At 48.8% G+C, this 18,387-nt stretch overlaps 1 long non-coding RNA gene and 3 other non-coding genes across 5 annotated transcripts; all 4 read right to left on the bottom strand.

Annotated features, from left to right (window-relative positions):
* Positions 1 to 10,258: 10,258 nt before the first annotated feature.
* On the bottom strand, positions 10,259 to 18,267 carry LOC126507107 (uncharacterized). 2 transcript variants are annotated; one of them, XR_007593418.1, is made up of 6 exons: positions 18,135 to 18,267; positions 17,645 to 17,782; positions 16,162 to 16,322; positions 14,936 to 15,046; positions 12,749 to 12,825; positions 10,259 to 11,649 (listed from the first exon to the last, which is right to left on the bottom strand). It is a non-coding gene; the product is annotated as an uncharacterized lncRNA (long non-coding RNA). The 2 variants fall into 2 exon arrangements; XR_007593417.1 differs by having other exon boundaries at positions 10,265 to 11,649; positions 14,936 to 15,050.
* Positions 12,065 to 12,195, bottom strand: LOC126507158 (small nucleolar RNA SNORA71). Its single transcript, XR_007593441.1, has one exon. It is a non-coding gene; the product is annotated as a small nucleolar RNA SNORA71 (small nucleolar RNA).
* LOC126507160 (small nucleolar RNA SNORA71) lies at positions 13,827 to 13,957 on the bottom strand. Its single transcript, XR_007593443.1, has one exon. It is a non-coding gene; the product is annotated as a small nucleolar RNA SNORA71 (small nucleolar RNA).
* On the bottom strand, positions 15,545 to 15,675 carry LOC126507157 (small nucleolar RNA SNORA71). The gene has a single exon (XR_007593440.1). It is a non-coding gene; the product is annotated as a small nucleolar RNA SNORA71 (small nucleolar RNA).
* Positions 18,268 to 18,387: the final 120 nt, after the last annotated feature.

Raw genomic sequence — 18,387 nt, 5'->3', positions numbered from 1 at the left:
TGTGATGACAGGATCCAGGCCCAACCTCTCTTCCTTCCATTTAGAAAGTAGCTTTGAGAAGATGGGATAATTGGAGCTGTAGAGATGGTTCAGCTGTTGAGAGCACCACCTGCTCTTTCAGAAGATCAGGGGTCAATTCCCAGCACCCACATGGCACCTCAAAACTGTAATTAACTTCAAGTTCCAGGGGAATCTGACACCCTCGCACAGACATAGATGCATGCAAAATACCAATTATATATGGAGTGCCTTCAAAGCTGGGGGTGGGGGCACGCACCTTTAATCCCAGCACTCAGGAGGAAGAGACAGGTTGATCTCTGAGTTCGAGGCCAGCCTGGTCTATAGAGCGAGTTAGTTCCAGGACAGCCAGGGTTACACAGAGAAACCCTGTCTTGGAAGAAAAGAAGGAAGGAAGGAAGGAAGGAAGGAAGGAAGGAAGGAGGGAGGGAGGGAGGGAGGGAGGGAGGGAGAGAGAGAGAAAGAAAGAAAGAAAGAAAGAAAGAAAGAAAGAAAGAAAGAAAGAAAGAAAGAAAGAAAGAAAATGGGAAGATGATTCTGGCTAAGAAAAGCTGCAGAATAAACACTGAGCAGCAAAGGGAGTGTAGCAGAGACGTCACTCAATGTCCTCAGCAGTGTCACTTAAGCTATAGACTGTGGATTCATGGAGATTTGGGAGCAGGGAGGATGTCATCTACCTGTCTAGGAACATTTAATGAATAATTAACTAGTCAGGCATGGTGACTCATGATTTAATCCCAGCACTCAGGAAGCAGTGTCAGGTGGATCTCTATGAGTTCAATTCCAGCCTGGTCTACACAGTGAGTTCTAGGCCAGCTAAGATATATAGTGAAATCTTGTCTCAAAAAAAGCTAAAATAAAAAAAATTATTTTCAGACATAAACAATGTATGGTAAGGGGTAGCAGACAGTGAAAGGACTGTAGGGTTCATAAACTGAAAGACATGTGAGTCCAAAGATGGGTGCTAACTAGGGAATATTAGCTATTAGCTCCATCTGCCCCCCAAACCTTGGCCCTGTGTGTTAGAGTGACAGATTCCAACAGGAGTGTGATAGGTTAGCAACTCCATGGCCTGGCCATGGACACCTGCCCCCACAGCCCCGTCCAGCTAGGCTCTCTCCCAATGCCTGTCCATCTCATGCACCATTTCTCTCCAGCTGCTCCTCGAGATCTGAGATTGGCCTAAGTGTTCCCAGGGAAACAGCAGGAATGAATTCACCAACGCAACATTCAGAGAAAGAAGCCAGACACAAAAGACCTCCTGCTGTACGCTTTCATCTGCGTAACTTTCAAAATAGGTGAAGCAATCTATGCAGCCAGAAGTTGAGACAGGGGTTCCTCGGAGTGATGACTGAGAATGGGGGCGTGGGAGAGCTTCTCGGATGCGTGTCAATCCTGTTTCCACAGCCCAGTGGCCATCTCTGCACGCCCACCTTGTGAAAATGTCTAGCACTGTACAGTTTAAGACCGCTTCATTCTGTCGCCAGGATCTCCCATCTGGTGTCCAGGCTGGTCTCCCATGGCTCATTCATGTTTTGCTTCTTAAAAGCTTAGCCATAATCCCAGCACTTGGGAGGCAGAGGCAGATGGACCAATGTGAGTTTAGGGCTAGCCTGTTCTACCTAGCGAGACCTTGTCTCAAGCAAATAAATAAAAACTTTATCATTGGTGTGTGTGTGAATACGAGTCACAGCGTTCGTGTAGGTCAGAGGTCAACTTTGTGGAGTCACTTCTTTCCTTCCACCTTCATGTGGGTTCCGGAGAGTGAACACACGTTGTCAGGCTTGTATGCTAACCCATTTACCAGTTGAGTCATCCTATCCCCTTCCTGACATGTTTTTTGCATATGTATATGTGTGTGTTCACATGTACATGGGTGCATACGTGTGCGTGAAGGTCAGAGGTTAACCTCGGGGGTCATTTCTGAGGAGCTATCTGTGTCTAACTTTTTCTTAAAGACAGAGTTGTTTTACTGAGGCTGGAGCTGATTTTAAGCCAGGCTGTCTGGCCAGGAGCCCCAAGAATCTGCCTGTTTCTGCTTCCCTAGCAGTGAGATTATACCACTACGCCTGGAATTTTATAGGGGTTGTGGGCCTTGAACTCAGCGACTCATGCTTGAATCTCAAGTACTGTACCCAGAAAGTCATTTTCCTGGATCTGATCCACACGTTTTTAAAGTTTTCCTGCATTTACACAAATGATTCCCATGTTCTCAAATCTTTTTGCTGTTTTGTTCAATTCTAACTTATTTTTGTTTAGTGAGTTTGCTTGTGGCCATGGTGTTTATCACACTAGTAACCCCAAGACAACATGTCTACCTCCTCAAATGTCCATCATTTCCTTATGGGAGACAAATTCAGAATATATCTGTAACTTTGAAATAGTCATTAATATGACCAACAACCCCTCTCCTCTGCAACAGTATAGCACACTTTTATATATGTGTGCTAGACTTCAGTATGAATTTTAAAAGTTATAAAAACCTGACCAGTCCTGTCAAATCCCGATGGTCCTGTAGCTCCTGTCACTACAAGACCAGACGTCAGCTGGGAACTAAGCCTTGAGACTTAACATCACATGCACACATAGACAGAGACACAGGGACACAGAGAAAGACACTTACACGGGTCATCCTTGATACAAGAATGCCAAATGCCACTTTATTGTGCTCAGGGGCAGCTTATATAGGGATCTTTCAGCTGCAGGTCTCACCAGCCTGCCATCAAGGTCTCGTGCTCAGAGCAGCTGCAGGAAAAGAGAATCAGGGGGCCAGAACAAAAAGTAGTGGGCAGAAACTACTGAGGAGCAGTTTTTGTTTTTTGTTTTGTTTTTCGAGACAGGGTTTCTCTATGTAGTCCTGCCTGTCCTGGAGCTCACTCTGTAGACCAGCTGCCCTCAAACTCAGAGATCCCCCTGCCTCTGCCTCCCAAGTGCTGGGATTAGAGGTGTGCACCCCCACCACCTAAACTTAGCATTTTTTAATTCTTATAATCATTATCTACCTGTCATTTAAGAAAGCCAAAGTGCATCCATGATAAAAGGTGATTTCACATTTGCGGGAAGCTTTACGTTCATTGGCTGAAGAGCCCTCAGGAACCATCAGACCCAGCTGAGAACCACATCAATTAGGAATTACACTCAACCTCAAGGAACCAAACAATCCTGGTGAAGCATCACTATTAAGACTGGAATTTGTTTTCTTCCTTCACAATGAGGAGTTTGAAGAAAAGCAATCCAAGGAAGAAAGGACCAGGCCAGCCAAACATTAGGTACTTACTCTGTCTTCTTCCGGCTTGCCTCTCCATCCTGATAACGGCTGCAGATTTCCTGACCATGTTCCAAACAGAAAAAAGAGAAGATAAAGTACGAAGAGAGAAAGCTAGCCCAAACACAATCTTTTAAGTTTTTTTATGTGTTTGTTTTGTTTCCCAGAAGTCCAACCATGGCTGGCTCAGGTGTGCAGCTTACTCAGCAGCCTGCCCCAGCACCGTCAGCTCCCCTGGGAGCAGTCCTGCCGTGCACAGCAGCCTCCAGCCAAGGGAAGCGGTCTCCTGTCCCAGCAGGCACACGTGGGGATTTCACGGGGAGAATGCAGCCAGTGGAACTGCTGTTAGCTCCCAGTAATGCTGTAACATTTAGGGGCAATTTCAAGAGAGATTCTAGCAAGTACCACCAGCACAGACCACGGTGACTCTTTGCCATCCAGTGACCCTCAGGCCACTCCCCCCCAAAGCCTACATCTCAGCCTCAGAGAGCAAATACCGGAGTCCAGGGCTATCCCAGCTGTAAGAACAGATGAGGAGACAGCTCAGTGGGCAAGCACGAGAACCTGAGTTCAGATCCCCAGCACCCTTTCAGACATCCTGCAGCCACCCTGAGTCATGGAGATCCTGCAGGTTTTGTTCCAGAGGATCTGTCTCTTCACAAGCTCCAGCAGGTCCTAGACGGGGCAGATGCTAGCATGGGCCAGCCCAAGGCCTGGCTGTGGGCCTGGGTGCTAGTTGAGCTTGTCAGTCCAGGCTCCTATGGACGGAAGCAGCTTCCCTATGCCTATGCCATCAGGGTCAGTTCTCTCTTGCCCATGGGTGAGGTCATCTCTCCCGAATGCATGGGACCAGCTCTTCCATGGGGTTGGGGCCAGTTCTCTTGCTGCAGTGTCCAGCAGGGTGGCAGGGCAAGCTGTCCCAGGGTCAGCATAGGGTGAGGCCAGCTCAGCATGGCCTGATTTCATCACACATGGTTCCTATGCCCCCCACCCCCTTTGAAGAGACAAGAGATAGATAGTGTGAATTCCCTTCCTAGGGAAGCAACAGGAGGAAACGGGTTGCACTGGAGCCCTGGGCTCCTGCCAGACATTCACCTGAATCCCCAGAGACCCAGTGGGTTGCTTTCCAAACCTGTGGAGTTGTGTCAAAAACGTGGGCTGCAGAGTCATCTGGTGACAGTGTTTGGAATGTCCCAGTTGGAAGAAAATGATCACTTTTGGGGTACTGGTTAATCTGGAGTGCCCCAGACTGCTTGCAGAGGTTCTGGGGGATGCTTGTGGTAGCCCTCATGCCTGTGGTCCAGTGTTCCCCATCTATTCCCATTCTGGGACCCTATTTTAAGGTTGTCAACAAAACATGCAGAAAAATGTGATCCCCTGGCACATGGAAGCTTTGCCCCAAACATCTACAACCTTGAAACAAATATTCAAGTCATGAGATACATGAGAAAGTGTAGGAGCTCAGAGTGACTCAGGGAGATTGGAGATGGGACAAATAAAAGCCATCAGGTATGTTTTTAGATAGATAGATAGATAGATAGATAGATAGATAGATAGATAGATAGATAAGACAGATACATAGATAGATATATAGATAACCTTCATAATAAAATTTATTAGCTAAACTGGTTGTAAGAAAATATAAAATAGGATTCTGAGCAGCAGAAAAATGAGGCTAGAGACCCTCCCTCCTTCGCTACTGTTTGTGCAAAGATACTGGGAATATGTAAACACAGATGGGCAGGAGTAGAGCTCAGGTCTTGGCCCTGCATACAAGCTGCTACAGCCAGGGGCACACAAAGGGAGCACCAGGAAGGGGAGGCTCCCCACCACCCCTCACCCACTCCTCACCCAATCATGCACGGAAGAATCCCACGTGGTTCCAAGCAAATAACGATAACTGGCAAAGATAAGGCTCCCCTCCTCTCAGTGCTTCAGGCACAGTGGACAACCGGTCAGATCTGGTAGGGAGGTGCGTGCTCTGTCTGGTAGTCGGAGGACCAGGTTGAGAGAGCTGTGAACCAGGTTCTCAAGGCCCATGGGGGCCATAATTCTTTTGTTTTGTTTTGCTTTTTGAGACAGGGTTTTGTTTTGGTGTGTGTGTGTGTGTGTGTGTGTGTATGTGTGTGTGTGTGTAGCCTTAACTGTGCTGGAACTCTGTATACTATGACCAGCTGGCTCAGAACTCACAGAGATCTGCATGTCTCTGCCTCCTAAATACTGGGATTAAAGAAAGGCATGCGCCACCACCACCTGGCATTTTGTATGTATGTCTACATATATTTGCTTTGAGTAGGGTCCCATGTAGCTCAGGCTGGCCTCAAACTCACTATATGGCCAAGTACGACCTTGAGCTCCTGATCCTCCTGCTTCTCTTTCCTAACTGCTGGGATTACGGGTGGGAACCCCCACATTCATCTTATGAGATTCTGGGGGTGGAACCCAGGGATTCATTCATATGAGGCAAGACTACCCATCGAGCTACCTAGGACCTAGGCAATCTTGACTTTGAATAATCCTCGTACAGGAATTTCTTGTACTAGCTTTTGCAACTTTTCCAAAAGTCTGAAATTAAGTAAGACTACAAGCTAATTTTTCTTTCAAATAAGAAAAAGTGTTCTAATGCCATTCTGGATTCTGTCACGCGCAGTAACAGCTTTCATGGAGCCCTTAATAGGTGCCAGGCAGGTGCTAATTGCCTTTTCAGGGGCTGCGTCCTTGAATCCTCAGCAGCCCACAGAGCTGGTGCTGACATTGCTCCTCATGTCATTTCTTCGGATGAGAAAACATTTATAGTCCAAAGGGAGATGCCCAGGGTCACCTTGCTAATGAGGGCTGGGACAAGGATGGGTTCTTTGAACCCAGAGCAATAAAAAATCCAAAAGGTAGAAACGTAGAAGGTCCACTTCCCCAGGTGACAGGGCTCTCAGTGCTAAAAGTACTGGGGTCCTCACACATGGCTGTCTGTGGATCCGCAGGCTCCTGGCAGCACGCTCATGCTGTCTGTCACCATTTGTGGCACGTTCTGCTCACTGTCCACAGTGGCTGTCTCCATGTGGCCTTCCCCTGCACCCTCTTCAGGGACAGGTCACCTTTTCTCCAAGCCCCCTACTAAGGGAGGTCCCTCTCTCTTCTCTACAGTTCCACCCGGCCTCTCTCGGGGCTGTCCTATTTTCTGTCTCTTGCTGTAACTCTTTTAGTAAAAGCAGAAGTGACTCCATAGCGGGCTCCAGCTCTGGACCCAGATGCTTAGATTCCAACTGCAACTGGCTGTGTGATCTTGAGCGCACCTCAGAAACAAATCCACTATTATAACTCAATTCATTCTTCTGAGCTGGAGAGCAGTCAATACACTGTCTGGCAAGCATAGCAACCCAAGTCTTAGCTACTGTTCCTGTGTCCTCTAAAGATGTCTATTTTACATTTTTTTTCTAGATAAACTGGTTATGAGCATGTGTCCAGTTATATTTCCAGCTTGCCACAGAGCCAAGCTGACAGCTTCCTTTAGTGACGGGGTTCTCGGGGAAGAAATGGTTGAATAACTCTTATTAAACTGAGTATAAGACAAAGGGCAGCTGAGATCACTGGGTGTTTGGGTAGCTGATTTCCCTAAAGAGGTTCTAATCCTGTTAAAGTTTATCGGAAAATTGTTTAAGCACCCACCAGGAATGCTAAATGGCCTCTTAGAGGAGGCTGCGAGTTGTATCAGAAGAGAGAACTCTGTGCCAGACCCAAATGGGCTCTCTCTCTTCTTAATCACAACGACCACAGCTGACATTTCTCTAGCCTTCATTCTAGGCTACAGCTGTGTGACAGGACCAGCTTGCAGCACGTCTGGTGTTTGTTGTTGTCTCACCACAGTCCCTCTTCCAAATTTCAGAATGTTCAGGATAGGGCGAGGCTGTGCGGGGTGGCTACAAAATGCTGTAGGATAGGCAAGTAGAAGCAGCCATCACGTCCTGTGCACAGTGTAGGCACACACACACACACACCCTGTACCGTGTGATAGAAACAACTGGTGTCCTAGGCACAATGTAGACACACCCACACTCACACACACACCCTGTATTGTGTGATAGAAACAACTGGGGCTTGCGTCCTAGGCACAATGTAGACACACCCACCCACCCACACCCTGTACCGTGATAGAAACAACTGGGGTTTGTGTCCTATGCACAATGTAGACACACACACACACACACACACACACACACACACACCCTGGTAGAAACAACTGGGTTTCACAAGAGTCAAGGTCACTCACTCTCCCCCAGTGTGGTGGGTCAGTTGTGAGCTGTCTGGGTAGATGGAAGCTGGTTAGGCTGTCTGTCTGCCGCTACCATAGGATAAGGTATTTGCCAACTTGATGACGAAACACAGAGGTTGGCAGAGGGCCAAAGGCTTGTTACCAAGCACGGATTCATTCCCTCTGACAAGACTGCGAAGGACTGGATCCAAGTTGCTTATCAGTGTCGCCTGGGAGATTTGTAGACACCTTGCCATGGTACAACAGATGGAGTGAGTAGCTGGATGTCCACTCTTCTAAACGAGCAGGCCTGCCTGTCCATTGGGAAGGCTACTCCAGGGTGGGCGGAGAGCTAGCTCCTGGCTAGCTTGGAATGAGGTCAGTTCTCAAAGTGTGCCCCTCAGCAGCCATAAGCACTTACTGGAAATGAACTCGTGGGGCTAGAAACTCACAGCTAAGAAGAGTGCTGGCTGCTTTTCCAAAGGGCCTGAGTTTGGTTCCCAGCATCCATATCAGGTGCTTACAAACACCTGTAACCTCCAGGGGATCTAACATTGTCCTCTAGCTTCTGCAGACACTGGCACTAATGCAAGTGTACCCAGATACACACCTATACATAATCAAACATAAAACAGATCTTTTGAAGAAAGAACTCTTGTCCCCACCCAACATCTCCACATTCAGAACTGGCTGGAGCCCAGGGATCTTGCTTTACCACGCCTTCCAGGGTTTGATGCAAACTCAAGTTCACACCTGGCGGCTTAAGCTGTCACACCCACCCCTTTTCTTCTTTCATGTCCTACCATGTTCTTGGTCTCCTGTCTTCTCACACCCTTGCTCCCTAACAAAACAGCACTGCCTTTTTCAGAGACCCCCGAGATTCAGTCTAACTTCCCCAAGTGTGTTGAGAAAAGTCTGCCCGCCAGAGACCTTGAGCTATTTCCTCTGCCTGACACATTCTTCCTCTAGACAGATAAGTAGATCTAGCCTCAAGTGTCTTGAATGTCACCTGATCTACCTTGGCTTGCTTTCTTGGCTGATGTAAGGGAATGTGCGCCTGCCTGTCCATCTTCCTCTCCATGTTTCAATTCTTCCTTGCACTTACAACTGTGACATGCTTACTGACCACCAAGAAGGAAGACTGCTGGTTTCCTGCCTGTCTTTGCTTTCTTTCTGCCGGATCCCAGCGAGCTGCTCTGCCTAAGGAGTAGGAAGGCATCTTGATGCCATCCTGTACCAGGACTCCACATGCAAAGTGAAGCAGAGGTAGGAAGCAGCCAGAGCAGCCCCTACTGCCCAGGGCCCGAAGGACACTTGGAACAAAATAACACTGGAGGATAACAGCTTTGAGAAGAGCTACGACACTGGCTACCCAGGAAACCGTGACTTCCAGAGGCTGGAGAACTAGGGAAGCCCCTGCATGACACAGATTCCTTTGATAAATCTTTGTCAGGTGCCAACTGTTCACCTTGACAGAAGACCAATCTTATCGCCTCTTCTAGCCAGCTCTCCTGCAGACCCTTGGCTCCTCAGCTCCTGGGCCTGCTGCTGACAACGCTGCAGTTACCCTCTTGCTCTACACCAAATAGTGTCGCTACCTCCCCAATTCGTATGTTCAATTCTAACCTCCAATGGAATTGTGTTTGGGGACAGAACTGGGGGGGAGGGGGGTAAGTAAGATTCTGTGAGGCAAACTGGTAGAATAGGTATCCTTATCACAAAAGCTCCATTCTCTCTCCCCATCATGTGAGGCTATAGCAAGCCTTTTGCATGTCATGTAGGAAACACCCACAAACACTGAACCCAGCTGGCACCTTGACCCTGGACTTGACTGCTCCAAAACTCGAGAGAAATGATTCTACCATCCTAAGCCACCCAGCATGTGGCACTCTGCTATTGCATCTCTAGCTGACTGACATACCTACCTCTGCCTCACCACGGGGTCCCTCAGAATCAGAAGCTAGATATGAGCTTTTAGATGAGCATGTTTAACTTTGAGAGCCAGTTAAGTCCAGGATGATAGAGAGTGCTTGTAGAGGGAAGATGGGGAAAGGCCTTGGCCATGAAAGTGGAGGGAGAGGTCTAAACAAAGAGAGGATAGGAGGGGGAAAGAAGTCGAGAGTGGGAGGTGGAAAGGGTAAGCCAAACTAAGGATGCTTGGAGAGCCATATGGAAACAAACTGTAACCCTAGTAAAAATACACCTACATAAAGAGAACTGGAATGGAGTTGATCCCCATGGGTGGATAATTCTTCTTTCGGGATCCATGAATAATTAAATGAAAACCCCAGGGATAGTTGTGAGATACTTTTGAGATTTTACATTAGGGAGATCCCAGAGGCATCCTGAATACAGGCTAATGCCTTTGGACTTAGTTGCCTGTGAAAACTTTATGCTAAGATCTGTTTGCTGAAGACATTACACAATTTGGTGGACACAGAGAAATCAACTTGGAACAGTACTGGCAGTGTCATTTGTACTGGCTGGTTTTCAGTGTGAGAAAGCACTGTGCAGGGGGTAAAAGCCACCAAAATTCCCACCCAGCTGTGACTCCTACAAAACCACAATGACTTGTCAGGCAAGCTCTGTCCACGGATGTAACAGTGGCATAGCAGTTATGGGTATAGCCAATTACTTCTAATTGGACTTGAGGCCTACTCCGCAGGGAAGAACTTGAGTCCTTTATTATATATACATTTGTCTAAGAATCTGTGACTGGAGAGGTGACAGGTTCTAATAGGGCACCTATTTCTATTGCTAAATGGTCATGTTTTTTACTTAAAATATTCATATTTATATCTATATTTATGCTGTCCTCAGTCTTCATCAGAAAAGTAACTGAGTGCAGTGGTGGTTTATGCAGACACTCGACCAATTGGGTGGGAAAAGTGATGATGGAGCGCTCACTAGGTCCCAAATGGGCCATTTGCACCACACCCTCCAAAGTTCAGGGAGTGTTATGGAAAAGTGGGCAGAAAGGATGTAAGAGCTAGAAAATGGGGACATATCATTAACAAGAATATGTCTTAGACACAATGCAGTTTTCCTCATGTCATGGCAAGAGGCAGTGTTTATCTATATAACATTTGCATGAGATGGGGCCTCCCTAAACTTTATCAATGATGGGGGAGGGGCAAACTCTTACATCTTAGATTAACCCATTTTTACTTTATATTTTATGAGGCTCGTAACTTTCTGGTACGGTCCTGTGGGTGTCTGACTCCACCTACTCTTTTTTAGCCTGGCTATATTGTTAAGTCATTGACCAAAAGCAGCTTCTTTATTAACCAGTGGCAATAAAACATATTTACAACAGAGGGAAATCCCACATCAAGACTTCTCATAGATCAGGAGTCTTTCAGCCACAACTGTTTGCATAGGCAGTTGTTATAATTGCTATAAAAAAGAAAACAGGTTACTAGTTTCACTTTTCATATTTTAGCATCCTGCCCAATTATCTTAACCATCCAATTTTTTTAGTTTTAGCAATGATTTGTCTCACTTCCTAGGAAGCTCCTCAACTGCTCCTAGAACTGATACCCTAGCCTTCCTTCCTGACATGTCATAAAGCACCCTGACATAGGCTCCTTCCCAGAATCCTGACCTTGACTGTTCAGTAACCCCTCAACTCTCTCAAAGGCACAAAGGCTACTTACTAGTCCTTCCTGTCCACTTCCAACACCCTGAAGCCAAGCCTCAGAGTGCATTAACAGGAAAGGCACATCAAGAGACAGAAGCTGTCCTATAGCCCTCCTTTTCCACACCCAGCCCTGTGAGCTCATGGGGTGACATGGATTTAAAAGGCAGGCTGAGTTAATCTGTAAGGTTTATTGAACAATGTACAATGTATGCATGTGTGGTGGTGGTGGGGTGAAGAGTAACAGGAAAGGTAAGCAATAAGTTCAACAGAAAAGTACTTGTCATTCAGGCACTGCAGACGGACACGGGGACAGGACATAGCCCTCTGAGGTGTATGTTGGAGTCTCCCATGCCTGAGTCGATTGCAAAACATAATAAAAAAAAAAAAGGCTGTTTCAGGATTCTGTGAGTGGGCAGTTCCCAGTTTCACTGAGTGGTGGTCCTCCTGTTCACTCCCTGGTCCTCTGGGGTCCACAAACACCTAAAGAATTAAAAGAAAAAAGAGAACAATGCTTTGGATCTCCACCTACATAACCACAGAGCCTCTCACTGTCTGTTAGCCAATTAGAGGCTGAAAGTAGGTCACGGCTAGACAGGCTCAGAGGGGCCAGAGTCCTGCTGCCTGTGTTTACCCATCTCTCAACACAGCAGTGTGGGCACGCCAGCCTTCCACCACACAGGCTCATGGAGGGCTCTCTTCTGCAGCCATGGAAGAGGATGTGGCCAGGGCTCATAGGATATTCGCAAAACTGGGCCAGAATAAAACCCTCAACGTAGAGCCCTGCTTCTAACTCCCTTCCATAAGCCTTTGTGGACACTGTCCAGCACTGGCAGAAGGCACTTAGCAAGCCTGGTGACAACATCCAGGAGAACAAAAGGCTAGGAGAAGGAAGATTTGTTCGAAAGCACCAGGGTTCGGCAAGGACAGTGTGGATCCTCCAAACACGGGGAAAGGCTTTCTGCATCCTCTCCCTGCAGTATCAATGACCAGGGCACAGGCAGCCCACGATCACTTTCGAATACAGGGGCAGCTTAGGAAAGGGCCAAGTCAGGATACCTGGCCAGGACACAGTGACCATAGTAACAGCCCCTGACTGAAGTAGCTTCCTAATTCCCCAAGCTCTGCGGGACTCCCCTGGAGAGCCTGCTAAATGCTGCCTCCAGATATGATCTCTTAACGTGCTCCAAGGTGATGGTGGCAGTGCTTGCTTCAGGAACCAACCTGAGAACCATTACTTCAATGGTCTCCTACTAAAGAGAATTAAGCAATGGACACACGTGGGGGTACTTCTGAGTACTCACTAGGTCAGGAAGTCTGGGACGGGGCTGCTTCCTAACAAGTTTCCCACCCAAGTTTACAGAAAGTTGCCTGCACCCCCTGAATGAACTGTGACCGCAGAGTGGCTCCCTATGCTCCCATTTCACACCATGAAGATGAACAGAAGTGAGGTGGCAGAGGGGGGAGGCATATCCCCGCTGGCCTGGGCGGGGAAGCAGCAATAGGGAGCAGCCTCTGCTTTTCCTCATGATTGAGGCATTTCCTGGACCACTGCTGCTCCCCTGAAGCATCAGATTCATACCTGGCAAGGCCCCTGTTCCAGTCACTTCTTGCAACGCGAGGACTGCTGACACAGACAGCAAAGATCAGCTGACAATCCTACAGAGACAAGCCACAATCAACACCTCACAGTCAACCAAGACACGACTAGCGGTTGGAGGTGGGCGGGCTGCAACCGCGTCTTCCCAGAGCCTTTCTTCTCCATGCTGGGAACTCAATTCACAACACATTGCACCAGCGTTTTGCCACTGAGACACATCCCAGCTCCTTATTTCTGTACTTCACCTGCTGACTGTATCCATCCTGCACAGGTAAAGGCTCTGAGTTATTTCTTCCTCTATATAGAATACATTAACTTCTGATAAAGAATTTGGTTTAACTGCTTTTAGTTTTGGTAAGAAGCAATTTGGATGTGTGTGCAGGTTTGAATAAGAATGACCCCATAAGTTCATATATTTGAATATTCAGTCCCAGTCTTGAAAACCTAAAATAAATAAATAAATAATAACAATAAAAAAAAAACTGTTTGGGAAAGATTAGGAGGTGTGTCATGGCGAGGGAGGCTCTGAGCCCATGGCATTCAGTTGTCTGCCTGGTAGTTGCGCTGTGAGACTTGTCTCAAGTAGCTCTCAGCTCCTGCTCCAGCATGGCCATGAACTCACCCTTAGACTCTAATTCCCCAATAACCTTTTCACGGGCACACATGTGGCACAAACACATGTGCATTCACACATACACATAAGTAAAAAGAATGCAAGCTGTATTTTGGCCTGCAAACCATACATTTTAAAGAAAGTTCCAAAGGGTTACACAACCGGCAGAAGAAAACTGGCTAAGAACTGTGGCTCGCAAGCGATGCCAATACATACTTCAAGGCACACGAATGCGAGGAAGCGACCCACTCTGTACCAGGAAGCTCCCCTCTCAATACACACTCAAGGACCCCTATTTGAGGCACAAGGCCCTCAGACGCGGCTCTCTGGAAATGTGTGCTGGCCTATCACCTCACAGGTTTCTAGAAACAAGACATCAAGCTGCAAAGACCCAGCACTGACTTGTGCAGCTTCCAGAAAGGGACACACTGCTACAAAGCTGCAGAGTGTAGGAAAGCTCTAGGCTTTTGAGGGGGCAGGATGGGCGCCCCAAACTCAGGAACATGTCTTTCAGCATCCTCTCCCTGCACTACCAATGACCACGGCACAGGCAGCCAAGATCACTTTCGGATGCAGGGGCAGAAGGACATAAGACCTAGGAAAGACAAGAGACTGATGCCAGGGCCACACTCAAGCCACAATGAACACACGGATACTGTACTAAAGTCAATCACATGGAACCGCATCAATGTGCCAAGGAGGACAAGGGCTACTCAACTGGCAAAACTACCAGAACCTGTTGGGGCTGGAAGTCAGTCCTGTGAACTCATGTCCATAAAAACCTTTGTCATGGCTTTGGGTTTCCAAGCCATCAAGTGGAGATTGCCTCTTGGTGGGGTCTGGGGACTAGCTAGGTATCAGCTGGTCACAGGTTGGGGTTCAAGGCAGACAGTATGTCTAGGCTGAGCCCGTTTTCCACCAGTTAGGTTTGATTTCTAGTCACACTGAGCAGTCAATGTTTAGGTGACCAGAACCAGAAAAATCACAGCCACCGAGATACAGCTTTGGGGGTGCACACACAGATGGGGGCACTTCTGTCACTGGGGGAGAGGTGGGTTCTGCTCCAATGCTGAGGGAGGGTGCCTCGGGAAGCCAGTGCAGAGGCTCCACACTACCCTCAGCCCTTCCTTTCCCCTTACATCAGCTTCTTACTGTACCACCGACCAGTAACTGCTATTGTAATGACAAAGCAAAGGTCAGAGTGGAATGATGGCACACACAGGTGTCTTCAGTGCGCTTCTTCCTTCCCCTTACAACAGGCTAACCCTGGGAAAGTCCGAAGCTCTCTCCTAGCCGGGCTCTGGGGGGTAACAGGTATAATCCAAGTTTTGGGAGGATCCACAGAACCCCCTTCTCATCCTCACCTCCCCTAGGCAGCCACTAAAGCAACAGGGAAAACTACAAACTCCAGGGCTCAAAGGCTGAAGCTCCAGGCTGGACAGAGCCAGCTTTAGATTCAAGCACTGAACTCCCGAGCAGGCCCCTCTGAACACAGTACTGAGTCTCTGAATACCTGTTACAATCACTCGAGCAGCAACAAGGGTCTCACATCTTACCTGGAGCGCTCTGGAGACAAGCCCGATGCTCTGCTGTGCAGGCTGCTCAAAGGCGCATCAGGGCCATGGCTCGCTGGCAGGTGCTGTCCTCTGGCGGCACAGGGCACGGACCTGGCTGTAAGGGCAGCACAGACACATCATTTATTATTCTGTGTTGTCCAGCTCTCCTTCTTGTCTGTTCCCACAGGGGTGCAAAGAAAAACCCTTTCCAAGTGGCTACCCAAGGCAGTGGTCTAAAGTAGGCCACAAGGCGTGGGGGTGGGAGAAGAGAACAGCAATCTGCCTCCCCTGGGAACTCCACGTGCAGGCTGCTTACTCGGTTTACAGGCGACAATGCCTTACGAGGGATTGTTCTTTGCCTTTCATTTGTTCCCGTAAGAACCCTGACTCTTGACAACACAGCAAGAGAGTATTGCTAGGAGTCAAGCAAGGAAACAAGTTCTACAAGGTCTCAAGTGTCCTAGGAGGAGACAATGGGTGTGGAGACTTCTGAATTAAGAGAGCAGCACCTAAGCTCCATGCCCTGCCCGCCCATGCACTCCTGGAGGCCAGCCCCAGGTTGATCATATGGCTGCCTACCAAAGTGCCAGGGTGACAGGCAGGAAGTGGTGTGGGAAAGCACCAGGGTTCGGCAAGGACAGTGTGGATCCTCCAAACACGGGGAAAGTCTTTCCGCATCCTCTCCCTGCAGTATCAATGACCAGGGCACAGGCAGCCCACGATCACTTTCGAATACAGGGCATAAAGAACAGTGGCAAAGTTGAGGAAAGGCGAAAGGCTCTGGCCAAGCTGGAAAACGGTTAAACTGGAAACACATGGACAGACAAGCAACAGCCAGATTTGCAATAGAGAGGAAAGAGTGATCAGTTGTGGGTCCTTAAGGAGAGCTGAGGTGATTGGCTGGGATCCGCAGCCTGGGCTGGGTCTAACTGGCGCCCTCTATCTACTGCAGTGGATCCAGCACGTCCTAGCCAGGAGAGCTGAAGTTCACAGAACTCTCCTGTCCAGTGGCCCCAATTTTCAGACGAGGAAACCAAGGACCAGAGAAGGTCCAGGAGTTAGCAGAGAGGAGTGACTGAGATATGGGCAGATGACCCACCAGATCCTTCCTGCTGACACCCACCAAGTAAAGTGGGGACAGGAGAACTAAGGACAGTCAGAAGAAGGCAAACTTCAAAGCCCCCAAGGAGGGGAAATGTGGATCTGAGGAACTCAGCCTCCCTCACCTTCACACACTCCCAAAGGCAATCCGGGAAACTGCACATATTCTTTCGGGATACCGAGCTCCAGATGCCCGGGGACAATCCTCACTAAGGAACAACATGGTCTATCAGTCTGGAAGGATGGAGACATCTCTTATGGTCGCTGTGTGCCCAAGCTGTTATTTCTGCAAACAAGAAGCCCAGGTGAGCAACCTGAACATTACCCAGTTACCTGCAAAGCACAGAGAACACCAGACACAGAAGCTGCTAGTCAGCAAACATGCAGCATGAACTCTCCCTGTAGGAAGAGGCTGTTTGTTGGTTTCCCGGCCATCTGGCTAGCTTAGACCCCAAATAAAAACACAGATACAGTATTACTTAAATCATTGCTTGGCCCACTAGCTCTAGCTTTTTATTGGTTAACTCTTACATATCAATGTAACCCATTTCTATTAATCTGTGTATCACCACATGGCAGTGGCTTACCGGCAGCTCCATGGCGTCTGACTCCGCCCTTCTTTCTCCCAGCATACAGTCTAGCTTTTCCCGCCTAGTTCTGTTCTGCCCTTGCCATAGGCTCAAAGAAGTTCTTTATTCATTAACCAATAAAATCAACACATAGAAGAACCTCCCACACCACTCTCCATTTCCTTTGAAATCTATAAGGGACCCCCCCCCCATGCAACATGGACCTCAACTGTCCTCAGAGTCTCACCATTCTGTTGTCTGTCTGTGGCTCAATAATTAAACGGGGGGAGGGGAAGCAAAGTAAAAGACAAGCTGTTCCTACGTATGGTGAAGGAGGAGAAAGTTTATTATAGATGTACGGGAGAGCATAGTTAAGAGTCAGGGATATGTCCAGAGTGGACATGACCAGACTAAGCTGGGCCACGTGGGAGGGAGAAGGGGAAAGAAGGGAAACCAGGTAAGCAACCAGGAGGGCAAAGGTTCAAAAAGGGCAGGTAACCAATATCTGGATTATATAGGGAAGTGCCTTGGGGGGGGAGGGGGACGGCCCAGTCCCTGGACTGGAGAGTTCAGTGTGGGGGTGGCGTTTGCCAGCCATACCCTGTGTAACAGGTAGGGTCTGAGGGAAGCTGGGAGAAACATGGAGGACAGGCTTCCTTTGGTATAGTAAATGGGAACCTCATCTGTTTGTCCTGGGTTTGAAAGTTAAGATCAACCATAGCCGCGTGGTGGTGGCTCACGCCTTTAATCCCAGCACTGGGGAGGCAGGGGCAGGTGGATCTCTGTGAGTTTGAAGCCAGCCTGGTTTACAAGAGCTAGTTCCAGGACAGACTCCAAAGCTACAGAGAAACCCTGTCTCGAAATAAAACCAACCATGCGGCCTTTGGTCTTTCTGGCCCCCACCAAGCTTCTCTCTGCACAGTGGCTTTGCCAGGTCTTTCTCAAAAGCCGTCTGAACTCCACACACACCATCCCGTTGCTGGTGCCCACCGGAAGACCATGCGGAGGCTTCACATTGCTCCGGAATATCACCACTTACCCAAGCATTCTCTCCAGGGACAACGGGCATCCACCAGGGAGTTGAAGAGAGTAGGGGACCCCAGGGGGTGCAGAAGCTGTAATCTGTCGACCCAGGGAGCTTCCATCGGTCTTCAGGAGGGCTGCACAGCCTACGGGTCTGGCAGGAAAAGCATAAGAGAAGGAGCTGTAGCGGAAGACAGGGCACAGGTATCTGGACGCCGCGCCAGGGGTCCTGGGAGCGTTCTCAATTTAAACCTTGGTCCACGAGTTCGCCTTGGAAGGATTCTAAAAACAGGACCACAGGTCGTAAGCAACGATCAATTTTCGGAGGCGACAGACATGTCTTCGGTGCTTCAGACACCACAACTCCACGGCGGAGGGCTGGGACACGAAAAGCACAGGGCTAGGCGCCCTCCTCCAGACCCAGAGCCGCCGTCCACTATCAGCCCACGGGCCTCAGTTTCCCTGATGGAGGGAACGGCGCTGCCCACGAGCCCCAATGCACTCACCTTGGAACCCTGCACTGGGCAGAGGAGCAAAGAGCTCGGGAGCACGCAAGATGTCTGTAGATTTCGGTGGATGGCACTGGCCACACAGGGTTCACATGCACGCGACAGGAAGCTTCCCTCTTCACGATGAGCGCCGGCGGAAGTACAGATATGAAGGCGCGCTGCAGCCTAGAGCGGCAATCCCGACCGGCGGGAACTCCAGCGCCCCCTGGAGCAGAGAAGGCCAACAACAACAGCTTGGACGTGTTGCTGA

The sequence above is a fragment of the Alexandromys fortis genome, unplaced genomic scaffold, assembly GCF_014885135.2.
Source record: "Alexandromys fortis isolate MF-2015 unplaced genomic scaffold, M_Fortis_MF-2015_v1.1 scaffold_27, whole genome shotgun sequence".
In the NCBI taxonomy this organism is placed as follows: domain Eukaryota; kingdom Metazoa; phylum Chordata; class Mammalia; order Rodentia; family Cricetidae; genus Alexandromys; species Alexandromys fortis.
This window is presented reverse-complemented; position numbering and strand designations above follow the sequence as displayed.